The 24,410-nt window shown below is 34.3% G+C and overlaps 1 non-coding gene across 1 annotated transcript; it reads left to right on the forward strand.

Annotated features, from left to right (window-relative positions):
• The first annotated feature begins 351 nt into the window (after positions 1-351).
• On the forward strand, positions 352-457 carry LOC140854469 (small nucleolar RNA R71). Its single transcript, XR_012137684.1, has one exon. It is a non-coding gene; the product is annotated as a small nucleolar RNA R71 (small nucleolar RNA).
• Positions 458-24,410: the final 23,953 nt, after the last annotated feature.

The raw sequence follows: 24,410 nt of genomic DNA on the forward strand, positions 1-24,410 counted from the left end.
GGTTCGGACTTGCACACAATGCACAAACTTCTTGGATTGGGTTAGGTGGAATCGGGGATTGTCCAGTATTTAGAAGATGATCTAATTTTTGGGACAGTTCATCTACCTTTTGATGGATATCTATGACATTTCCTACTTCATATATTCCACCTCTTTTTGGGTTTAACATGGGTTTATCTCTAATAGAGACAGACATATGATGTAATGAATTTTCACTTGAAATTTCAAACAGTTGCCATGCCTCATCCTCACTTTTCAGCATGAATGTCCCACCGCATGATGCATCGACCATTTGTCGATGTCTTTCAGAGAGCCCATCATAAAAATATTGGATTAACTGCCACTTGGGTACAACATGGTGGGGATATTTTCTAATAAGGTCCTTTAATCTCTCCCATGTTTCATGAAACATTTCTCCATCTAATTGGGAAAAACTAGTTATGGCTTTCCTTATTTGATTAGTTTTTCCTATGGAAAAATATTTTTTGAGAAACTCTCCTTGCAGCTGGTCCCAGGTTGATATAGTCATGGAATCCAAAGTATGTAGCCAGTATTTGACTTTGTCCTTAAGTGAAAAAGGGAATAATTTCAACCTAAGAGCATCATCGGAGAAGTTGTGAATTTTGACAGTTGAGCATATTTCAAGAAATTCTTCAAGATGTTTATAAGGGTCATCATTACTAAGTCCATAAAATGAAGGTAACATTTGGATTATACTGGACTTAATTTCATATTGAGTGGCCTCCACATGGGGTACTTGAATACAAGGAGAGTAGGTATATGTGGAAGGAGTAAAGTACTCCTTCAATTGCTTGGGTGGATCATTCTCCTGATTTCGGTCCATATTTCTACGTCTGTTGGCTCTAAAGGTTCTTTCTATTTCTGGATCAAAAGGTTGGATTTCTGGTCGTAACGATCTACGGCCAAGCATATACCTTACAATTATACTGTAGAGCAAACACAGAAAATTTTTCTTTTTATAATATATATTTTTATAATAAAGTGAGAAAAGAATGAAGAAAATCTAAAGAGAAGAACCTAAGAATCTTAAATCTATAAAAAGGGAGAAATTAGTTAATGTTTAGATGTTAATTGCAATCAACTTAAACAATCATAGACTCTCTATCCTAAGGTTAACTTAGATCTAGACAGCTCCTAACTTTCAAGACCGCCTTTGAGCACTCCAAGCTCAAGACTGACTAACTGACTCGGCCAGGTAAGCATAAGATGTGGGAGGTTCCCTGCTCGTTGCTTTCCTTAGACACCAACTAAGTTGGCCAGGTCAGTCAACGGAACCAATTGAAAACCACTTTCTTTAACCACTTGCCTTAGACACCGAGCAATTAACCAATCCGCACTTGGTTCAACTCTAGAGCTTTCTTATCCTATTGAGCTCGAAATTCCTAGGGCTGACGTCTAGTTGATTTTAAATTAAGGTCTAGGTTATGCAAATGCAAGGGAGTGATTTGTGGACCAAGGAAGGGTGATCAAATCCCCACCTTATCTGGTTAATGGGTTATTGCCCTTAAGATTAATTATGGAGATGCAATGCAAATAAACAAGGTGTCCAATCAAGTTAGAAATTTTTATATTTGAGGTTACGCTATTTTAGTTAAGTGTTATGAAATGTCAGTGGTTTTTTTTTTTTAAAATTTATAATTTTATCTTTTTATATATTTTTTTTAGTTTTGTAAGAAAATAAATTTAAGTGATTAAGTCTAAAAAGCAATAAATCACTAGACTATAAAAAGTAGCAAATTATTCTAAGCAGAAAAATTCCTAAGTAGTAAATTAGTTATGCAAGGTAATTATGTAATTATGCAAATAAGATTATCTAGCTAGAAAGCACTGAAAAAAAATTTTAAAATGAGAAATAAAAATTGAAAAGTATTTTTTTTTTTAATTTTTTTTTTTTAATTCAACTTTTTTTAATTAAACCGTGCCAAGATCTCCGGCAACGGTGCCAAAATTTGATGCGTAGTCATTGATAGCACCAAAAATAACTCTATTCACTACGTAGGTAGGATGAGTCGAGATTGTATCCTCAGGAACCTTGGGCTAAGTTGAGATTGCAAGATAAAAGAAAGAAATATTATTTTTTGATTTAGAAAATAAATTATCTTAAAATTGAGGTAATTAGAAAATAAAGAGCTCGAGAGTTTTGAATTACTTTGCACTAGCAGAGTTGTATCTCTCTTTTTTTTTAATTAAATGGATGTGATTAATCTTAGAAAAAATACCTGTCTTTCCTCGGCACGCCCCGTACCTGTAGATCATGGTGCGTCTCTGAAAAGTATTAGGTAAATAACTCTTCTTTCCTCGGCACGCCCCGTATCCGTAGATCACGGTGCGTCTTCGGAAAGTAAAAGTTGTTCCTAATATTAATCTAACAAGAAAGTATAAATAAAAATATATAAAAGAGAGCAAATAAAGAACTCACGATAATTTAAATAAAAAGCATAATCTTTATTGCATATAAAGAAATACAGGAAAGTTTAGAACAATAAACCATCTCTGTGTCGTTACAAAATTTCTTCTCCACTCCCGAGACTGCTAGCCTAGCTGCTCATGAAGTAGTCCCTTTCTATTCCTCTATGCAAGGCTCTAGAAGAATTTCTAGGCTCCCCCTCCAATGGGAGTACAAAAGTCTTTTTATAGGTGTTAGGAGGGAGGAGTTTTACATGATTTTTCGATGTGGGACTAAAGAAAATATAAATTTTTTAAAATATTTCTAAATATTAATTTTTTTTCTTTAATAAGCATTTGTTTGACCGCCATCAAAAATTTCTTGTGAACCTGTCTGCCGTGCGCCCACACCCGCGTCTGCGCCCGCCTGCACATCGTCTGCGTTCCGCATCCTGCGCTGCTGCCGCGATCCGCCCCGCATCCGCGTCCGTCACCACCCCGCGTCCACGCATTCATGCACGGGCGTTCACGCGCCCAGAGCATTATTCACGTGCCCAAAGCATTATTCACGCGCCTAAGAGAGAATTCCTCGTGAAACAAGCTTTTCCATATTCCAAAAAGAAATTTTTGTTTCTTCACAATGACATCTATATCCTTTTAGATTCCTTGCATAGTATCTTCATTTTCTATAATACCGGATGCATCTTTCTTTTATTTTAATTTTATTTTAAGTCTAATTTTCTTCAAACTTGAGTCTTTTTGATCTATGAATCGGATTCTTTATATCGGCGATTACCTTTCCTGTAAAACATAGAAAGAAACATCAAATTCTTAATAAATAAGATAAATTAAATATAATTTTTTAATTTAAAATACTTAAATTAAGTGTTTATCAAAGACAAATCAAGGAACCGCGTGAAAGGAAGTTGTGCGCCAAGAGAAGTTTTTTCTCCATGCCTTATTTATTTATCACACCATCTGATGGCGTATGGGTTTTTGTGCACTGGTATGGAAGAGTCCTTCTGTATGAAGGCTCTTCCATGTCTAACAAATTCCTTATGTAGAATTAATTCTCCAATGAAATGCAAGAGACCCTATGTGAAATTAATGTTGTGCCAAGAGTTGTGTCGCTTCAAGCTTCATTAAAAGGGGACGATGCTACATGCGATGTGGCATGCTATTTTTATGGGTCTTTGGGTGTGGAGTCTAGTGAGATAAATAGAGAAAAATCTAAAAAAAAAGACTAAAGAAAAGAGGGAAAGAAATAAAAATAGAAAGAGAGATGGAATTAGAAAGGAGAGTGTCTACCTTTCTTAGAAATAGAAATTTTCAATTGTTGGATTTTCTAGTCCATTGTGGGTGGTGAGATCTTTTGAGAAAATATCTCTAGTGTGTCTCTGGTGGAGGATAAAAGGCAATTAGGAGGTGGTGCAATCCGATCTTTGAGAAAAAATCTTACAGTGCATTTGAGAAGAAGATTGCAGCACTGCATCAAATTGGGAAGGACCCTGATCTGTCCCGTGTGGATCACCATTGGAGGGCATACACTTGAATGTTTTAAGGATACCAAATAACAAGCTATTCAGATCTTTATTTTTGGTATATCACTTCTAATCTCTCATTTATATGCATGCTTGAAATGTTTGATTGTAATCATCAAGATAGTCCTAGGGTTTGTAATTCGATTTGCATATTTTAAGTGTTAAAACTTATTTTTAATAGTTGAATGCATGTGAGAATTTTTGAAAATTATATTTCTCTATGCAATCAAAATCCAACAGTGGTATCAGAGCCACCTTTGATTGATTCAATCAAACTCATATTATTATTGTGATATTGATTGGATCAAATTCATGTTATGTCAAAATTTGATTTTTTTTACTTGGTGTTTAATTGTCAGTTTGGTGCATCCTTTGTTAAGAATAAAAGTTATTAGTCCATGATCAAACCTTGGTATGTAATTCTGTGGCCTTTAGACTTGTGTGACAAATTTTGGATAGATTTTGCAATCTATTTTTCATAGAATTGTAAGTCTTGTGCATATGATGCATGGAACTTTGGAATGTTATATGTGATGTACATAGCCAAGACATAGGGTTATTGCATATGATGTGTTCACCCTAGACCCAAGGGCTAGCCACCAAAGATTGGGCATTCATCATGGGCATTCATTATGGTGGGTCTTCCACCATGAATCTTGTCCTAGGCAGTGGGAGGCTGAAAAATTTGAATCATGGAAGAGATACTTCAAACATGAATTTAGGATTTTGATGGATGGATTTGATGTTGATTACAATTCATTGACCCAATCTGATTAGAGTTTATGATTGTAGATCAAATCAGATTCATAGTTCTAATTAGATTAAAAATTTTGTTGACCTAACTGTCATTGACCAATTTGATTAGGTCTTGAGTTATAGTAGACCAAATCTCTACAAACCTAATTGGATTAGGTTTTGTTTAAGAATTGGTTAATTGAACTCAAATAAGATGACATATGGTTAGTGCATAATTAAATTTGGATCAAGAGTTGAACTCGAATCAAACCCCTAGATGGGTCCTATGCCCATGAAATTAAACATTTTTAGTGATATGATCATGAATGATATCACAATTAGAATAACTCAGATAGTTTATTTTCATGCTTTATATAATTGTTATAAAATGCATGATGAATGGTTATGGACTAGAAACATCCACATCATGGATGAATTATTGAATGTATCTGTGATGGCGGATTGTATGGATGCATCTGCAATGGTTGCAATAGGGGTTGGGTACCCTTAAAGCATTATATTTTCAGCTATACTTTTCTCTTCCTTCCTTTATATATTCTCAACTATTGATTGAGACTTTTACATGTTGGTGTAAAATTAAGCATAGAAAATTTTATTTAAAAATAGATAAAAATTATTTTTTCTATTTTCAGATAAAGATGGAGTATTCATAGAAGCCTTCATGGAGATGAAGACTAGATTACCAGACAATTAGAGAGCAAAGGCACATGTAGATCGATCTGAGATGGTTCAGTATGTGATGCACCTAGGTTTAAACCCTTGATCCATCTAGTGGCTCGGATGGATTACATTAGAAAAGTCTATAACCATTTGATTTCTTTTATATACTCTTATATGCTGGTTGTTAGAATTTAATATAAATTGCATGTAATGGATTTATATGTTATGGATATGCTTGAGACCTAAGTCTCTCATTTAAATTATATTAAGTCATAATAACGAAGTGATGAGAATGTTACCCATGCCTTCCTTTATGCCAAGCTAGTATTATGTCAAGAACTATAGTAGGTTTGTTGTGCAACCACAAGGCTTGCTATGGGGACTGATGTGATATTATCTTGGTGCATAATGATGCTTATGATATTTAACTCATGCTAAGTCAATAGAGTATATTAAAAACTATAGTGATTTTATTGTGCAACTACAAGGCTTGCTATAGGATTTGATGTGATGTTGATTTAGTGATGCTTATGGCATATTTGGGTATTGCTATCTTGTTGTGCTATCCACAAGGATAGTATTATTCAGATAAGACTATATGATAATAAAAGATATGACTTAACTAAAATACTATAGTTTGTTATACAACCACAATGCTACAAGTATTTTAGAGGCAAAAGCTACGTTGAGAGTTGTATGAGATGCAATTGGAAAGAGTGTCCTACCCATGAACTCATCAAAGATTTGTTGTGTAACCACAAGACTTTTGAAGAGAAATTGGGATCTCAACCCCACTTAGAAATTTGACAATAGAGTTTTTCATTTTCCATACTAGAGGGCTATAGAATTTGCGAAATAAGTAGAAGACACAATTAGATAAAAGACCTCATCTAAATTGTATATGTTATCATGAGTAGTCCTTTTATATTCTTATAAATTCATCTACATCTTCACCATCACTACATAATATTTTTGATACTTTTAAATTGATCAAACCATATGGACTGATTAAGAAACTTGAAAATAGTTCTCACTTAGGAGATAGTCTCCTACTCTCCTAATCCCAATTCGATTGGAAATGGTGCTTTAAAGGAGGAAGAACCATATATGAGATATGACGAGATGATAGTATGACTGTCAAGTGTATCCTGATTGACTTAATCATGCAATTAGGTTAGTTGGGTTCTTGTCATGGATGGTAAGTTAAATTAGGATTTGATCCTACAAACACTCCCTGATTCTTTCTATTTATGGATAGCATCTTCTAGGAGAAGAAGGAGAAGATAGTCTCCACCAATGGTACCTATTTTCATTGTAGCAATGTTGAGCATTGAAAAATAAATTACAAGAGTTATCTTGCAAGTGTGAAGCAGTAGCAGAATGCAATAGTTGTATCTGCTATTAGTTTATATATAATGTAGACTAATTTATCATTGAGTGCTTCAATTTTAAATTCTTAGATATTAGATATCATCTATACATCCCACTTATGCAAATCATTGTAGGGACTATAAAGCTGAAGAGAGGTGACTTCATGTTGTTTAGCACTGGTGGAGAGTCCATCTAGGCTAAAGCTGAAGAAATCTATTTGTTAGTGTTGAAGGTTACGAAACTAGTAGACTATTATTATATGCCTAAATTTATCAGAAATATATTTCAATTCATTTGTTATTATAACATGGTTTTGAAGTTAATGTAAAGGACAAAGGTTGCTCTCCTTCTAATAAATTTTATGGCTATGGATTTTATAATAATGATTTCATGTTTCTATCACTTAATGATATTATTCTTCATGTTGATGAGAGCAAAAAAGAAATAAATATGAATGTCACATATTTCTAGCATTGCCAACTTGGCTATTTTAGCGAGTCAAAGATAAATAAGTAATATGAAGAGGAGTTCATAGATCCTATGATTTTGAATCATATAGAAATTGTAATTCTTATCTCATGGGTAAAATAACCAAGATCTCCATTTACTGGATATGAAAAAAGGTGAGCAAGTTGTTGGGCCTCGTACATATGGATGTATAAAGGCTAATAACAACTCAAGCCAGAGATGGACAACCCATATAAGATATGGTGTGGTCCATCATATACTTCATAGGCCTTCCAATCTTTTTTTAGGTAAATATCCTAGAAATTACTGCATATATTTTGAATAACATACCATCAAAATCTATTATTAGCACTCCATATGAGATATAGAAAGAAAGAGGCATGTTGCCCAGCTTATGCGAAAAGAGTTAATGTACATAAGTTTTGTACTAGATCAGATAAGTACAGATTTGTAGGTTATCCTAAGAGTAGTAGATGATGCTACTTGTACCACCCTACTAAATAAAAGGTGTTTTATCAGTAGGTATGCCATTTTTTGAAAAAAGGAGTTTATCCAAGAAGGGGTAGTGGGAAGATAATTGAATTTGAAAAGTTCAAGACCTATAAACTATCCCACTATAACTTGTGGAGTATCCACAAGTTGATCTTCGACCTAATGTATCCACTGATGAGACACAATCATGACACATACCTCCTCTCCAAAGGTCAAGCAGAGTATGTAATATACTACTCTAATATGGGTTTGTCATTGAGAATAGCAATACACCATACATCATTGAGAATAATGATCCTATGACCTGTTCGGAAGTAGTCATGAGTAAGGACTCTGATCGATGGATTGAAGTCATGAAATTCGAAATGAACTTCCTGTATATCAACCAAGTATGGACTTTGGTTAAAGCACCTACAGGTGTGACTCAATAGGTTGCTAATAGGAATGTCCACCTAGATATTGCTTGCTATAGCTGCATACCATCTAGAGATTGTATCTCTAATGGGAGGGCAAATCCATTTATGGATTAAAGCAAGCATCGAGAAGTTAGTATGTTCATTTTGATGAGACATCGAATTGTTTAACTTTATCAAAATGTGGATGAAATATGTGTGTATTAGAAGACTAGTGGTAGTGCCATTATCTTCTTAGTTTTGTATGTAGATGACATACTGTATGTTAAGATTGATATCTCGATGCTGCAATCGATCAAGACCTTGCAATCATAGACGTTTTCCATGAAATACTTGGGTGAAGTATCCATTTTACTTAGTATATAGATCTATAGAGATAGATCTAAGTGGATGTTAGGCTTGTCATAGTCTAGGTACATAGATTTTATGTTAAAGAGGTGCAACATGGATGGATGTAAAAGTATTTACATACCCATATATGCTATATACCAAGCTTGATGTGGTTAATGCTTTGCACATTAGTTTTCAGGTAGATCATGGATAGGATCATTGAAAAACTGTGAAAAGTATTTTGAAGTATTTGAGATGTACTAGAGAAGCAATAAATTGGAAGAGTTTCAAATAGCAAACTATAGTTGATTCAATTTACTGCTGCAAGTGAAGATTGATAAGGAAAGTCACCTGATGAAGGGGTTCATCATTGAGTTGTGTGTGGTCTCACCAAAAACCCACATACATTCTAAGATGCTTTGATCTAATTCATGATGTGATCATAGAGTGAGTTAATACAAAGAACTGCATAATGGATTAGTTCACCATGCCTTGTCATAGCAACAATGTGATCGTCATCTTGATTGCATGGGCATCAGGTCAGGGGTGATTGGCTTTAGTACAAGTGGGAGATTGAAAGAATAGCACCCTACAAGTCAATCGCATGGGTGATGTGATGGGATTATTCTATGTAATCTTCCTACTCATGTGTATGACATTGGTTATTTTATATTACTGAGTCATTGTATTTTGTTATTTGTTGTATCATATTTTGTTTATGATTATGATAAACCCCATAAATTAGGATAATGATTTTAGGATCATGATAAGTGATGCATATCGAAGTACACAAAAATTAACCCTACTCACTACTATATGATAAGGTGAGTTGGGATCATATTCGCAGAGATCTTAGATCGATTATTTTGAAAACATAAAAGAAAAGAACAATAGATTGCAAGAAACTAAGAAAGAAATAAAGAGATTGCAATAAAAATATTTTTTATTGATTAAATAAAGAAGCACACAATGGAAAAGAAATAAAAGTTCGATACAAGGATAATGAAACCAAGTTGATCTTCTCGCTGCGCCTGATGGTGGATGCGCCTCCTTGAATCCTTCATCTTCCTCCATACAGATGGCTGCAGGATGGTTGGAAGGCTTGGTTTAGAAACTTCAAGGAAGAAAAGTAGATAAAATTATAGAAATATGGAAGAAAAAGAATAATGCCATTAAGATTAGGACCTCTTCTAGATTTGATTGAAGGTGTGCTAGGGTTAGGACCACCTCTAGACTTCTTGGGATGTGGAGAAGGGATCTATTATGGAATATGGTGGTGGCAAGGAAGAAGAAGATGGGTTGCTAGGGTAAGTACCTCTCTTAGACTTATGAAATGAGAGAAAGAGGGAGAGAGAGAGGGAAGCTTGAAGAGAACTTAGGATTGGCTTGATGGAGAAGAGAAGGAGGCATTAAGCTCTATTTATAGAGGAGAGGGTTTGTGGTATTGCAAGTAAGAAAGGAAAGAGAGAAAAGGAGGGGTGTTAGGTGCGTGAGATAGCACAAAGGGAGAAAGATGCATGAATTCTTTTCTTGCATGAGTCCTTAATGTGGAGAAATGTTGGTTGGGGCGGCACATCAAAAAGGGCTTTGGATGAGGTGGAGTTTGAATTGAAAGAGGAAAGGAAGAGGAAGTTGGCATGTGAAGAATTATGGGTGCGACATTCTTAAGATGGCATGGAGAATTTTGTTGGTTTCACGTATAAGAAAGAAAGAAAACAAGAGAGGGTGTGCATGAGTTAAGAGGGCATGGAGAAAGTTAGGGTTTCATGAAGAAAGATGGAAGCATAAATAAGGACCCTTAGATCAAGCATCTTGCTTCTTCTCTATTGATCAATAAGTCGTGTTCACACTTGGTCTTCATATAGAGTGATCTTTTAATCTGAACCTTTGATATTTAAGTCATGTTCACACTTGGTTCCATTTATCTTCTAATCTGGATCCTTGATTGGAGAGGTTACTTTTTGACCTTTGATCCTTAAGTCATGTTCCCACTGGAATAAAAGCTGGTTGCTTGATTCACTCAAATTTGATCTGATTTGAGTCCAATTTGATTTGTATGAATCCAAACTCCTAATTACTTATAAAATAGACTAGAATATATCAAATTTTTAATACATAAAGTATAATTAAATAGAATTATATACTTCTAATGACTTAATTTAAGTGTTCATCATACCTCCAAATTTGAATTTTGCTCATCTTCGAGTAAAATTGATATATTAGCAAAGTGTACCGACTCATCTTTGAATTGAAAATTATCTTAGGTACTCCTAAAGATAGTTGATATTCGACTAGACCATTAAAGAGATATTTTATTAGATTATTAATTCAACTCAGTTAGTGGTTGAGTGAAGCCCATAAAAATTTTAGAATTTTTTTCACCAACTTTCCACCTCACTCTTTAAGTCCTCTAACTTACTGTGGATTTGGTGTAGTGCCCCTTATTCTCTCTTTTCTTTCTTCCTTTCTTTTCTTTTATTTTTTTTTTATACAATAAAATATTTATATATATAATCGGTGTATGAAAAAATAGTACCTTACAAGCCAATCATATAGGTAATGCAAAAGAACTTTTCTGTATTGTTTTCCTACTCATTTCCATGATATTAGTTATTTTATTCATGAGGTATTATGTTTTATTACTTGCTGCATCATATTTTTATGATTATGATAAACCCCATAGATTAAGGTAATGATTATAGGGTCATGATGAGATCATACCAATAAGACCTAAAATCTTAATAGTTCCAATCTAAAATATTTTCAGTCGTTGGATCATCGAGTTGGGGATCGATGATACCGATAAGACTGGTACATCCTATGTATACTCGATGGAGAGGATGGTTGATCTCATAATCACTTATGTGGTGACACTAATAGAAGGATGTAGGTGCTCATTAGAGAGTAAGTTCACTAAACTGACCTGCTGGAAGAATATTTGATGACACCTTACAACATGTGGACAGATGGTTCTCTAGTGGGAGTGGTGCATGTGATCCTTTGCCCTGAGATCACCATGGTACCTTATGTATATGGATCCTTACTTAGTTTATTCTCTAGCACACCACTTTGAGATATATGTGGGATATTCTGGGTATGGTGAAGTATGCTTGGAGGTTGTGAGTGGTCAACAAAGAATCAATCACTCCTTGTAGAAGGAGAGAACATCCTATATGATCTCATAGGATGATAACTTTGAGAGTCTCTGGCCAGAGCAGGGATGAACTGTAAAAAAATTTTCTACTGATTCATCAATCGAGTCATCATCATTAGATTGAGATGCATATAGATAGGTATTTGGGCTTGATCTGATTCCATGCCCATAGCCTGTTGGGGATGTTACGTGATCGAAAGATTGAATTGCATGGTAACTCACCACAGAAGGATAATTTTGATCTTTCTATCAAATTTTAAATCTTCTAGATAGTCATGACATATTACTAGACATCAATCTTGACTTGTGAACTCATCAAAATTAAAAGAGTTTAATTCAAAAATCAATTAGGAAGAGTCCTAGTTGATTGGGACTCTTGAGCTGACCTAATGTAATCGGATTAGAGTTACATCAATAGTCTGGATCCACTGCTGGCTAGATTTAGAACCCAATGGATCACACACAATAGAGATTTGGTCTTAATCTAATTTATTTAGATTTATTATAAATCCAATGGGTTAATTAAATTACTAGCATATGAATTAGCCCAAGTTTCTAATTGGGTTCAGGGCAAAGGTGTTTGAGTTAACCCTTGACTTGTTGCCTGAACATAATGTGATTAGGTTTGAACCATCTAATTGTTAAGTGGCTTATCTGGTTTCTAAACCTCCTCCACGCCAAAATCACATGCAAGAAAAAAGATGGCTTCACATTTAATTTTGGACGTTTAAGAGGAGAAGTCCTTCTCTTTTACTCCTCTTAATTTTCTTTCCATATTTCCACACGCCCCTTTGTTTTTGGCAACATGGGATGTTGCCTTGCAATGTGGAACATAGAAGAGAAGGAAGAATCCTTCTCTAGCAAGGAGTTTGAATGCCGAAATTAATTGGGATGCCCATCCCTTTTTGTGCGTTGAATATGAAAGAGTATTTATTGTTATGGACTCTTGGTTTCTCATGCCATTCTGTTATCCACGCACCATCAGATGGTGTTTAAATTTTTCTACATAGAGGAAGAGTCCTTCTGCTGGTCAATCACCTCTTATTCCATGCTATGCGCTTGGGTTTTAACATTGAAATTAATTCAACATGTAAGGATTAAGGGATGCCAAGAGTTGGCATCCCATGGAGGCGCCCCTTCTTTCTTATATAAAGGGGGCGTGTCCTAGGTGAAAAATATGGAAAAAATTTTGATGGATAGATGTGAAAATGAAGAGGAAAAGGGGAGAAAAAAATTTGAAAATAAAAAGATAAGAAAAAAGGGAGAAAAAAATAGAAAAGAAAGGAGAAGGAAAATAGAAAGCATGAGATGCTTGTCCTAAAATCAGGTTGTTCATATGTTGAACATTAAATCTGATTTTTATGTGGTAAGATCATTTAAGAAATGGTTCTTAGAGTAGTTCTAGTGGAGGCCTCGAAAGCATACAAGCAGTGGTGCAACCTGTTCTTGCGAAGGACGATCGATAGCAAACTTGTGAAGAAGGCTGTAGCACTACATCAAATTGGAAAGGGCCCAGATCAGTCCCGTGTGGATCACCATTAGAGGACTTCTACTTTGAAGTCTTGTGGAGATCTCAAAGTTACTAGATCATCATCTTTTTGTTGGTATATGGCTTCTGATCTTTTCTTGTTATACATGCTTATGTTATTTGATTGTAATCATCAAGGTGTTCTTAGGACTTTTGTATTCCAGTAATCTAGTTTAATTGTTAAACTTATTTTCAATCATTGAATATAAATAAAAATTTTTAAAATTTATATTCTATTGCATCATCGAAATCCAGCAGTAGTATCAAAGCTACCCTTGATTGATTCAATCAAATTTCATATTATTATTGTGATATGGATTAGATCCAGTTCAAACTATGTCAAAATCAGATTTTCTGATTAATATTTAGTTAATATTTATGATGCATCATTTGTTAATGATAAATATTATCAATCTATGATCAAACTTGGATATATAAATTTCATAATTTTTAGACTTGTGAGATAAGTTTAAGATTAGATCCCATGATCTAATTTTCAAAGGAATTGTAAATCTAGTGCATGTGATGTGTGGAGCCTTAGAATGATATATTGGATGTACGTTGTCAAGACTTAGGATTTTTGCATATGATGCATTTACCTAAGATCCAAGGGCTGACCACCATGTTATTGAGCACTCGCCATTGTGGGTCTTCCATCTTGTTTGTTTTCTAAAGTATGTGTGGAGTCCAAAAATTATGATCATGGAAAGGATGCCTCGAACATGGATTAGAATTTTTGTCGATAGATTTGTTTAACTATAATTCATTGTTCTAATATGATTAAAATTAATAATTATAGATTAAATTAAATTTATAGTTCTAATTTGATTAGAAGTCATGTTTAATTTAGGTTGATCAAATTATCATTTACCTAATTTGATTAGGGTTTGAGTTATGATTGACTGAATCTATGCTAATCTAATTGATTTAGGTTAACCTAAGAATTGATCAACTCAACTCAAAAGGATGATAAATGATTGATTTAAAATTAAATTTGAGTCAAGTGTTGAATCCGAATCAAAAATCCTAGATGGATCTTATGCCCATATATTTAAACATCTCCATTAACATGTTTTTGAATGATATCGCAATTAAAATAACATGAGTTGCTTGTTATCATGTTTTATAATTATTATAAAATACATGTTGAGTGGTTATGGGCTATGGTACATCCATGTGATGGATGTATGCATGAATGCTCCTTAATTGGTTGATTATATAAATACATCTGCAAGAGTTGTAATAGGGGCTGGTTACCCCTGATGCATTGTATTATCAGCCATATCTTTTTTTATATGTTTCTAACTGTTGATTGAGACTTTTACATATTGATATAAAATTATAAAAAAATAATTATTTAAAAATAGATAAAAATTATTTCTTTCTATTTTCATATAAAGGTCGAGCATTCATGGTAGTCTTCATGAAGATATAGACTCAACTACCAGGCATTTGTAGAGCAAAGATGCATTAAGATTGACCATGAGATGGTTCAATCTAGGATGCACCTAGGGTTAGACCCATAAACCATTTTATGGTTCGGATAATTTTTTAAAAGTCCATAACTATTAGATTTTCTTTATATGCTCTTACATCCTGATAGTTAGAATTAAAATTAAGATTGCATATGATGCATGTTTATATATATTTTGGATGTGTATGAGACCTAAGTCTCTTATTTAAATTATATTAAGTCATAATGGTGAAGTGTTAAGAATATTATCCATGCCTTCCTTTATGCTAAGCCAGTATTATGTCAAGAATCATAGTAGGCTTATCGTGCTATCCACAAGACTTGCTGTGAGGACTGATTTGATACTATCTTGGTATATAATGAAGCTAATGGTACTTAGCTCATACTAAGTCAACAGAGTATGTCAAAAACTGAAGGAAGTTCGTTGTGATATCCACAAGGCTTGCTGTAGGGTTTGATATGATGTTGATTAAGTGATGCTTATGGTATATTTTGGTAACGCTGCCTTGTGCTATCCACAAAGATAGTTTATTCTTATATGACCATATAGGATTGAAAGGTATGACTTAACTAAAATACTATAATTTGTTGTGCTATCCACAAGGTTATAAATATTTTAGAGATAAAAGTTTAGTTGAGAGTTGCATAAAATGCAGTTGGTAAAGAGTTACCTATCTTTGAACTCATAGGAGCTTGTTGTGCTATTCACAAGGCTTCTTATAAGGAATTGAGATCTCAACCCCACTAAGAAACTAGAAAATAGGTTTTTTCGACTTTCATACTTGAGGGCTATAAAATTTGCTAAATAATGGGAGACACAATTAGATAAAAATGTCATCTAATTTGTGCATGTCATCATGAGTAGTCTTTTTATGTTCTTATATATATCTGCATCTTCACTATCATTGCATGAGATATTTTTTTAATTTGATCAAACTTTATGGAATGGTTGAGGAACCTAAGAATAGTTCTCATATAGAAAATAGTCTCCTATTCTCCTGATTTTAATTTATTTAGAGATGATACTATAGAAAAAGAAAAATTACATATGTGATATTGTGGGATGACAGTATGACTATCAAATATATCCTGATTAACTTAATCATACGATTAAGTCAATATCATGGATGATAAGTTAATCCAGGATTTGATCCTACTAACTCTCCTGGATTCTTTCTTTAGTATTTTCTAAGAGAATAAGGTGAAGAATATCTTTACCATAGGTATCTATTATCATACAGCAATGATGAGCATTAGAGATAAATTGCAAAAGTTGTCTTACAAGAGTGAAGTAAGAGCAAGATGTAAAAGTTGCATTTGCTAATGATTTATATGTGATACAAACTAATATATCATTGAGTATTTCAGCTTTAGAATTTTGGGTATGAAATACCTCATATAGGTCTCAATTATGCAAAGCATTGCTGAAACTATAAAATTGAAGTGAGGTGACTACATGTCTTTTTGGCACTGATGGATAGTCCATTCATGCTAAGGTTATAGAAACTTACTTATTTAGAAACTAATAGACCATTGTTATATGCCTAAATTTATTCGAAATATTATTTCATACCTTTTGCTATTGTAGCATGATTTTGAAATTAATGTAAAGAGTAAAAGTTATTCTCCTTCTGATAAATTTTAAGGCTATGGATTTATGGTCTTATATTTCTATCACTTAATGATGTTGTTCTTCATGTTGATGAGAACAAAAAATGAATATGTGATGCTCACATATCTCTAGTATTGCCAACTTGGCTATTTTATGAGTCAAAGATAAACAAGTAATACAAAGAAGAGTTCATTATCTGTATGATTTTGAATCATATAGAACTTGTAAATCTTGTCTCATAGATAAAATGACCAAGATCCCATTTACTGGATATGAAAAAAGGTGTGAGCAAATTATTAGGCCTTGTATATATGGATGTTCAAAGCCTAATAATATCTCGACCCAGAGATGGATACTTCATATGAGATATAGTGTGTTCTTTAATTTGCTTCACAAATCTTATTCTGAAGGTATGCCCTAAAATTTGCTACATGTGTTTCGATTTAGATATCGTCTAAATCTATTACTAGCACTCCATATGAGATATAGAAAAAGATAAGTTGCCCAACTTATGTGAAAAGAGTTGATGAACATAAGTTTTGTGCTAGATCAGGTTTGTATAAGTTTATAGGTAATCTTAAAAAGTAGTATGTGATACTATTTCTATAATCCTACTAGACAAAAGGTGTTTTGTCAGTAGGTATGCCACCTTTTGAAAAAAAAATTTCTAAGAAGAAGATAGTGGGAGGATAATTGAAGTTGAAAAGTTCAAGACTTATGAACTATCCTATCATAACCTGTGGAGTATCCATAAGTTGATCCTCAACCAAATGTGCCCATTCATGAGGCACAACTATGACACATACCTCTTCACTGAAGGCCAATCTGAGTGCATAATGTGCCACTCAAAATATGAGTTTGTCATTATGAATGACGATACACCATACATCATTGTGAATGATGTTTTCTTGACCTATTTGGAGATAGTCATGAGTAGAGACTTTGATAGATGCATGAAATCCGAAATAAACTTTTTGTATATCAACCAAGTATAGACTATGGTTGAAGCACCTATGGGTGTGACCCAACTGGCTGCTAACAAGAATGTCAATCTAGATTTGTGAGTGCTATTATCTCACACTATCTAGAGAATTTGTCTCTAATAGGAGGGCAAATTCATTTATGAATTAAAGTAGGAATTGAAGAGTTGGTACTTCTATTTTTGATAAGATAGTCAAAATATTTGACTATATCAAATATGGATGAACTATGTGTGTGCAAGAAGATAAGTGGGAGTCCCACTAACTTCTTATGTATGTAGATGACATACAGCTTATTAGGAAGGTAGTCCCGATATTGCACTTGATCAATGACATGCTTATCACAATAGTTTTTATGGAAAAGACTTGGGTGTAACATCCAATATACTTGGCATCTATAGGGATAGATGTAAGTGGATGTTAAGCTTATCCCAATCTAGGTACATGAACTTTTGTTGAAGGGGTTCAACATAAATGAGTGTAAAAGAGTTTATTTATCCATATATTCAATGTACCAAGCTTGATATGATTTATGCCTTGTGCATAATCATTGATTTCAGGCAGATCCATGATAAGATCTATTGAAAATTATGAAAAGTATTTTCAAAGTACTTGAGAAGTACTAGAAAAGTAGTGAATTGAAAGAGTTTCAAATAGCAAACTGTGTTTAACTCAGTTAATTGCTGTTAGTAAAGGTTGCTAATAAAAGTTGCCAGATGCCAGAGTTCATCATTGAGTTGAGTGTGGTCACACTAGGTACCCACACATCCTATGGCAATTTCACCTCATTCATGATTTGATCATAAAATGAGTTCATGTAGAGAACAACATAATGAACCAGTTCATTAAGCCTTTACATAGCAGTAGTGTGTTCACCACCCTGATTGCATGGGCATCAGGTACCGATGTGATTGGCTTCAGTGCAAGTGGGAGATTGAAAGAATAGTGCTCTACAAGCCCATTGCATGGGTAATGTGAAGGGACTTTTCTGTATTTTCTTCCTACTCATTTGTGTGACATTAGTTATTTTATTCATGAGGTATTGTGTTTTATCATTTGCTACATTATATTTTTATGATTATGATAAACCCCATAGATTAAGCCAATGATTTTAGGACTATGATGAGATCATGCTAGTGAGACCTAAAATCTTGATAGCCTCAATCTAAAATATTTTTAGTCATTGGATCATCGAGTTAGTTGGGGCGGCACATCAACAATGGCTTTGGATGAGGTGGAGTTCGAATTGAAAGAGGAAAGGAAGAGGAAGTTGGCACGTGAAGAATTGTGGGTACGACATTCTTAAGATGGCATGGAGAATTTTGATGGTTTCATGTATAAGAAAGAAAGAAAACAAGAGAGGGTGGGCATGAGTTAAGAGGGTGTGGAGAAAGTTAGGGTTTCATGAAAAAAGATGAGAACATGAATAAGAACCCTTAGATCAAGCATCTTGCTTCTTCTCTATTGATCAATAAGTCGTGTTCGCACTTGATCTTCATGTAAAGTGATCTTTTAATCTGAACCCTTGATATTTAAGTCATGTTCACACTTGATTCTATTTATCTTCTAATCTGGGCCCTTGATTGGAGAGGTTACTTCTTGACCTTTGATCTTTAAGTCGCGTTCACATTAGAATAGGTGCTAGTTGCCTGATTCACTCAAATCTGATCCAATTTGAGTCCAATTTGATTTGTATGAACCCAAACTCTTAATTACCAATAAAATAGACTAGAATGCATCAAATTTTTAATACATAAAGTATAATTAAATAGAATTATGTACTTTTAGTGACTTAATTTAAGTGTTGATCATACCCCCAAATTTAAATTTTACTGATCCTCGAGTAAAATAGATATATTAGCAAAGTGTACCGACTCATCTTTGAATTGAAAGTTATCTTAGGTACTCCTAAAGATAGTGGATATTCAGCCAGACCATTAAAGAGATATTTCACTAGATTATTAATTCAACCCAGTTAGTGGTTGAGTGAAGTCCATAAAAATTTTAGAGCTTTTTTTCACCAACTTCCCACCTTACTCTTTAAGTCCTCTAACTTACTGTAGATTTGGTGTAGTGCCCCTTATTCTCTCTTTTCTTTTCTCCTTTCTTTTTTTTCTTTTTATGCAATAAAAATATTTACATGTACAGTCGGTGTATGAAAGAATAGTGCCCTATTAGCCCATCGTATAGGTAATGTGAAGAAACTTTTCTGTATTTTTTTTCTACTCATTTACATGACATTAGTTATTTTATTTATGAGGTATTGTGTTTTACCATTTGCTGCACCATATTTTTATGATTATGATAAACCCAATAGATTAAGAAAATAATTTTAGGGCCATGATGAGATCATGTCAGTGAGACTTAAAATTTTGATAGCTCCAATCTAAAATATTTTCAGTCATTGGATCATCAAGTTGGAGATCGATGTTGGAAAATATGTCCTAAAAAGCCAATCGTCAAGCTGTTGACGGTTGAGCAACCAAGCATTGTAATTGATTTGTTAATAAATAAAATATATTTGGTATCTTCATCATAAGCTTTCATCTTCTAATGAACTCCGTTGTTATGATGAAGTCCTTAGGACTATTTAAGTTCGATAAAGAGAGGATTTATCGATTAGTCCTTAAAACTGTTCACGACCAAATGATAAGCTGTTAATAAGGACGACAGCTTCTATCGAGCATAGGTCGCTGTAGGCCATATGGGTTGGTTGTCCTCTTAACCAAGGAGTGTGGAGACACTGGTATAGCATACAGGTGAGATGTAAGGGTACATCATCATTGAATGTGACCAACTTCAGAGTATTCTGTTGTCGAGAATGTCTCTGATGGGATATAGGTATAAGTGTCCCTTAGACTTGAGATCACCTCAGTGACTTGCAAGCAACTCACTGTGCTTTGGTACTGGACTAACTAAATTTTTAATTCAGGGATGGAAGGCTTCTGGGCATAGTCAAGTACTTACGAAGTCAGAGTGTGATCGAGATGGGATTGACCACTCCAAGAGTTGGAGAAGAATGAGTCACTGTATTTCAATTTAGCAAAACCTTGGCCAGGATAATCCATCAGATGGATTTGATATTTTGAAATACAATGTGGACAACCTGATCAGAGTTGATAGTTAAACTCTGGGGTGTCCTATGATCATTTTGGTCAAGGGGATGAATTATATGAAAACTATATCCGCATGGGTTCTAAGGATGTTGTTCTACACATTCGACCTATCCGATCGTCGGGTACCATTGCTAGATGGTCACTTCGATTGGTATAAAAATTTATTCCTATGCTACCGGCTTAGGTTCGGACCTATGAGGTCACACACATTAGAGTTCATGATCCGATCAGATGGTTGATCAATGATTAAGAATCGTTCTAGGGTTAAATGATCAATACGATTGACATTTAACCCAGTGCAAGTATTGCAGGAGGATCGATTAGCAATTCGATTACTAATTGACTTAATTTGATTAAGCCAATGGGCTGAGATTAAGTCTAATTAAATATGATTTAATTAGATTTAGTTTGGGCTTGATTGGATCAAGTCCAATTGGTTTATTGGATAAGCCAAGTGCAAAAAAAAACTAGTCCTAGTTCAACTAGGACTTGGGTCAATCTAATTTCTAATTTGATTAAAAAATTAAATCAGATTTAAATCTAATTTAATCTGATTAAATTATATTCTTAATTGGGTTAAGACCTATTTTAATTGGGTTGATCTAATTTTGATTTGATTTGGTTTGAGAAATCAAATTAAAACAAGTCATAAGACAGAATCCTAGTAAGACTAAGATTCCACCTTGCGCCACATAAGCCTTCTCCACGCCCTCTCTCTTATTCAACGCCAATCTTCACTTATTTTATGTGACAAAAGCCCTCTCCCAGATCTCTCCCACGTTCACAAAAGGTCTTCTCTCTTCTTTCTTACATGGAAGGTGGTTTGGATCAAATCTAAAAGGAATAAGTTTCGATTTCGAATTCTATGAGATAGAGTTTTAGAAATCCAAAACTCTTTCAATTTTGCACCGAATTTATCCAAATTTTTTTTGGAATTTTTATGGATTTTAAGGTATATATTGTGCACCCTTTTTTGGCAATCCATGTACAAAAATATGAAGGAGGTGCTCAAGAGTTGGGCGTCCCTTAACTTGCCATGTTTGGATAAGCCTTGACTAGGTGTTTGACCTAGATAAGGACTCTATCATATCTCTCTATATAAGATGAGTTTCTTTGTGAAATTTTAGGAAAACTCAGAGTTTTGATAGACCTTTGTGCCATCCAAAAATTAGAGAGAAATACCTTTGGGTCCTGGAGATATAAAAGATGCAAGTTTGGGTGTCTAGAGAAAAAAATGTGAAGAAGAAGAGGGTCTTCTTCTAGTTTTTTTGTTTTCATATCTTTCCTCCCTCCATCTTGAGTTTTCTGAGAGCGTCTCAGATTTGAAACTCCTCCTTTTACTTTCCATCTTTGGAAGAGTCCAAATAAAGAAGAAGGAGGCACTTGATCAACCATCAAAGAAGGATCAGCGCAGTACTAGCATACTGTGCTGATTTCCTGAAGCAGGACTTCTGATCGAGATTCGTGGGCTCGTGTGGATGACTCCTAGAGGCCGGATGCATGTGCGGCTTGCAACATCATCCTTAAGCCCGGATCAGTAAGGTTAGAGCATCTAACTTGCAAGGTAATAGATCTGATCTATTGTTTAATACATACATTAGATGTGGTATAGAAACATGTTGATATGATCAACATGTGGTTCATGCTATATTTATATATTTTAATTTTTAATTTAATGCTATATAATAATCATGTAATAGGATCTTAGATCTAGGGATTCTCTAGTTTTAGAAAATAAATTTTGATTTATTTTAGTCTTCCGTTGTATGATCTTGAAAAAGTTTCAAGATCTAACTCTGAAACCCTAGATCTGGTTCCTACAATTGGTATCAGAGCCGAGGTTCTTTATTACATGATTATATATACATGCATAGATTATTTTTTAGATTAGATCTAATTTATAATCTGATTATTAAATCTGAAATTAAAATTTTAGATCAATCACAAACTGCAAGGTTGTCCTGCTGTAAGGTTTACCCCTTACAGTGCAAAGGTTGTCCTAGTTTGTGTAGATCTATCTTTAATCATAAATTTGTTAGATATGATCTAGATTAAATTTATAATTTATTAGATTTAAAAGATATTTAAATATAAAATAAAATCTTTTTGTTAATAATTTTTGTGCAAAGAAATTATTTAAAGTTGAAATTGTTTCAATTACATGAACCTGTTTAGATTAGATCTAAAGTAGTTTCATGTTTATTTCACTTGTATCTTGATTATGAATCAAACATGCAATATGGTTGGTAGAATCATATTGTAAAATTATTTTACAAATATGAAAATTATTTTTTGAAAAGTCGAACCCAACCCTCAGTCCAAAACTTAATTAAGAATTAAGAAGTTATTTGATTAGGTTCTAGGATTGTGAATTGAAGAACCTAAGACACAAATCATAACACATTGGGTTAATGGGTTAGTGGGAATTAGGTCCATTAATTGGGTTAGACCTATGGTTAGATTAAAGATGGACTTAATTAGAGAATTGACTAAATCTAATCAATTATTATCTTAGATTAGGTCAAAGATTCTCTAGATCAATTACAATAGTTGTAGTTGGTCAAGTCCATGTCTTTAACGAGAACCAAATGGACTTGATTCTTGGCTAAGTGGTCTAGCACGAACTGTTAGGTTGATCTAATCGAAACTAATTAAACCAGTTGGTGTCTAAGGTAAACCAAACCGGTGGTTTTTAATTGGGAGCCCGCTTACCTGGCCATTTCTGATGGTGTCTAAGGCAAGCTTTGGCAGACCCTCCCACTGATCGAACTTACCTAGCCTCTTGGTGAAATTATGTTTTGATCGGATCACTTGACTATTCGAGCTGACCCATGTCAGCTAGGTAAATCAGTGTGACTGATTTAGGTGCTCCTAGACCAGCCCTGGTCTCCCTTAAGCTGACTTGGTGAAGCCAGTGGGAGGATCATGATAAGCTGGTTCATCTGACTTCATCCTCTATATTATTTAAATCCTCTAAAATTATTAGGTCCTTAAAATGATAAAGTTATGGAGATAACTGAATCATAGCCTCCCATTAAAGTGTTTGATAATGAGTCCATTAACTCAATAATCATTGCAGACCCAAAGGCCTGGTGCTTGTTGACTAATGGAATTATCACTCATCATATGACGACTTGGAAGTGTCTCTCTAATGTGGTTAGGTGAGCCAACCAAAGTTGGGCTTAATCATTCGTTGGTTAGATACACCAAGTATGATCATGTTAATGGTTGGACCTAACTGGATCTTTACAGTGGAGGCCAAAGCCTACTGATTAGGTTTCTGGGGCAAAATTAAAATTACTAGAAATTGTTTAGAGAAATAATTGGTTATGAACCTACCCTTAGATGTACATGGGTTGACCAACCAAAGTTGGGCTTGTGTGCAGTCTAAGTGGATTCTAGTACCCGCTAAAGAATTAGGGTAATTCCTCGAGTTGGAGGTAGAGGCTACCAATTCGAATAAAATAGTGGGAGAAACCTTTTGATTAAAGTCCAAATCTTTAGGTTTAATGAATCAATTACTAATTAGGTTATGGTTCTCCTTTGTGCAAATATGGCCACTTCCCTAACGCTCCGATCATTGTTAGACAATGATAAGTTGGTGGGACCCAACTTCGATAGCTGGTACCGAAAGTTGAAGATAGTCCTGGAGCATGAATGGATCCTATATGTGATAATGGATCCTGCACCTGAGGAGTCAGCTGTCAATGCATGTGTAACAGTCAGAGACACTTACTAGAAGTGGCTCAGTGATCGGACCACGGTGCGCTGTATCATGCTGGCTGTCATGAGCAACGAGTTCAGTCACAGATTTGAGATGGCTCAGCCAAAGGACATGCTTCAAGTGTTGGAGGATGCCTTTGGCACACCCGATGACGTGGAGAGGCACAAGACTAGTTGTGCCATCTTCAACGCCAAAATACAGGATGGTGCCTCTATCACTGATCATGTATTGTATATGATCGAGCTGATGGAACGATTGAGCAAGCTCGGCTTTTCCTTGCATGAACAGCTTGGGAAAGATGCAATACTGAACTCGCTACCTAAGTCTTATCTCCCATTCCTCACTCATTATAGAATGACAAAGCCTGAAGAGAACTACCACGGAT

The sequence above is a fragment of the Elaeis guineensis genome, chromosome 16 (genome assembly GCF_000442705.2).
Source record: "Elaeis guineensis isolate ETL-2024a chromosome 16, EG11, whole genome shotgun sequence".
Lineage (NCBI taxonomy): Eukaryota > Viridiplantae > Streptophyta > Magnoliopsida > Arecales > Arecaceae > Elaeis > Elaeis guineensis.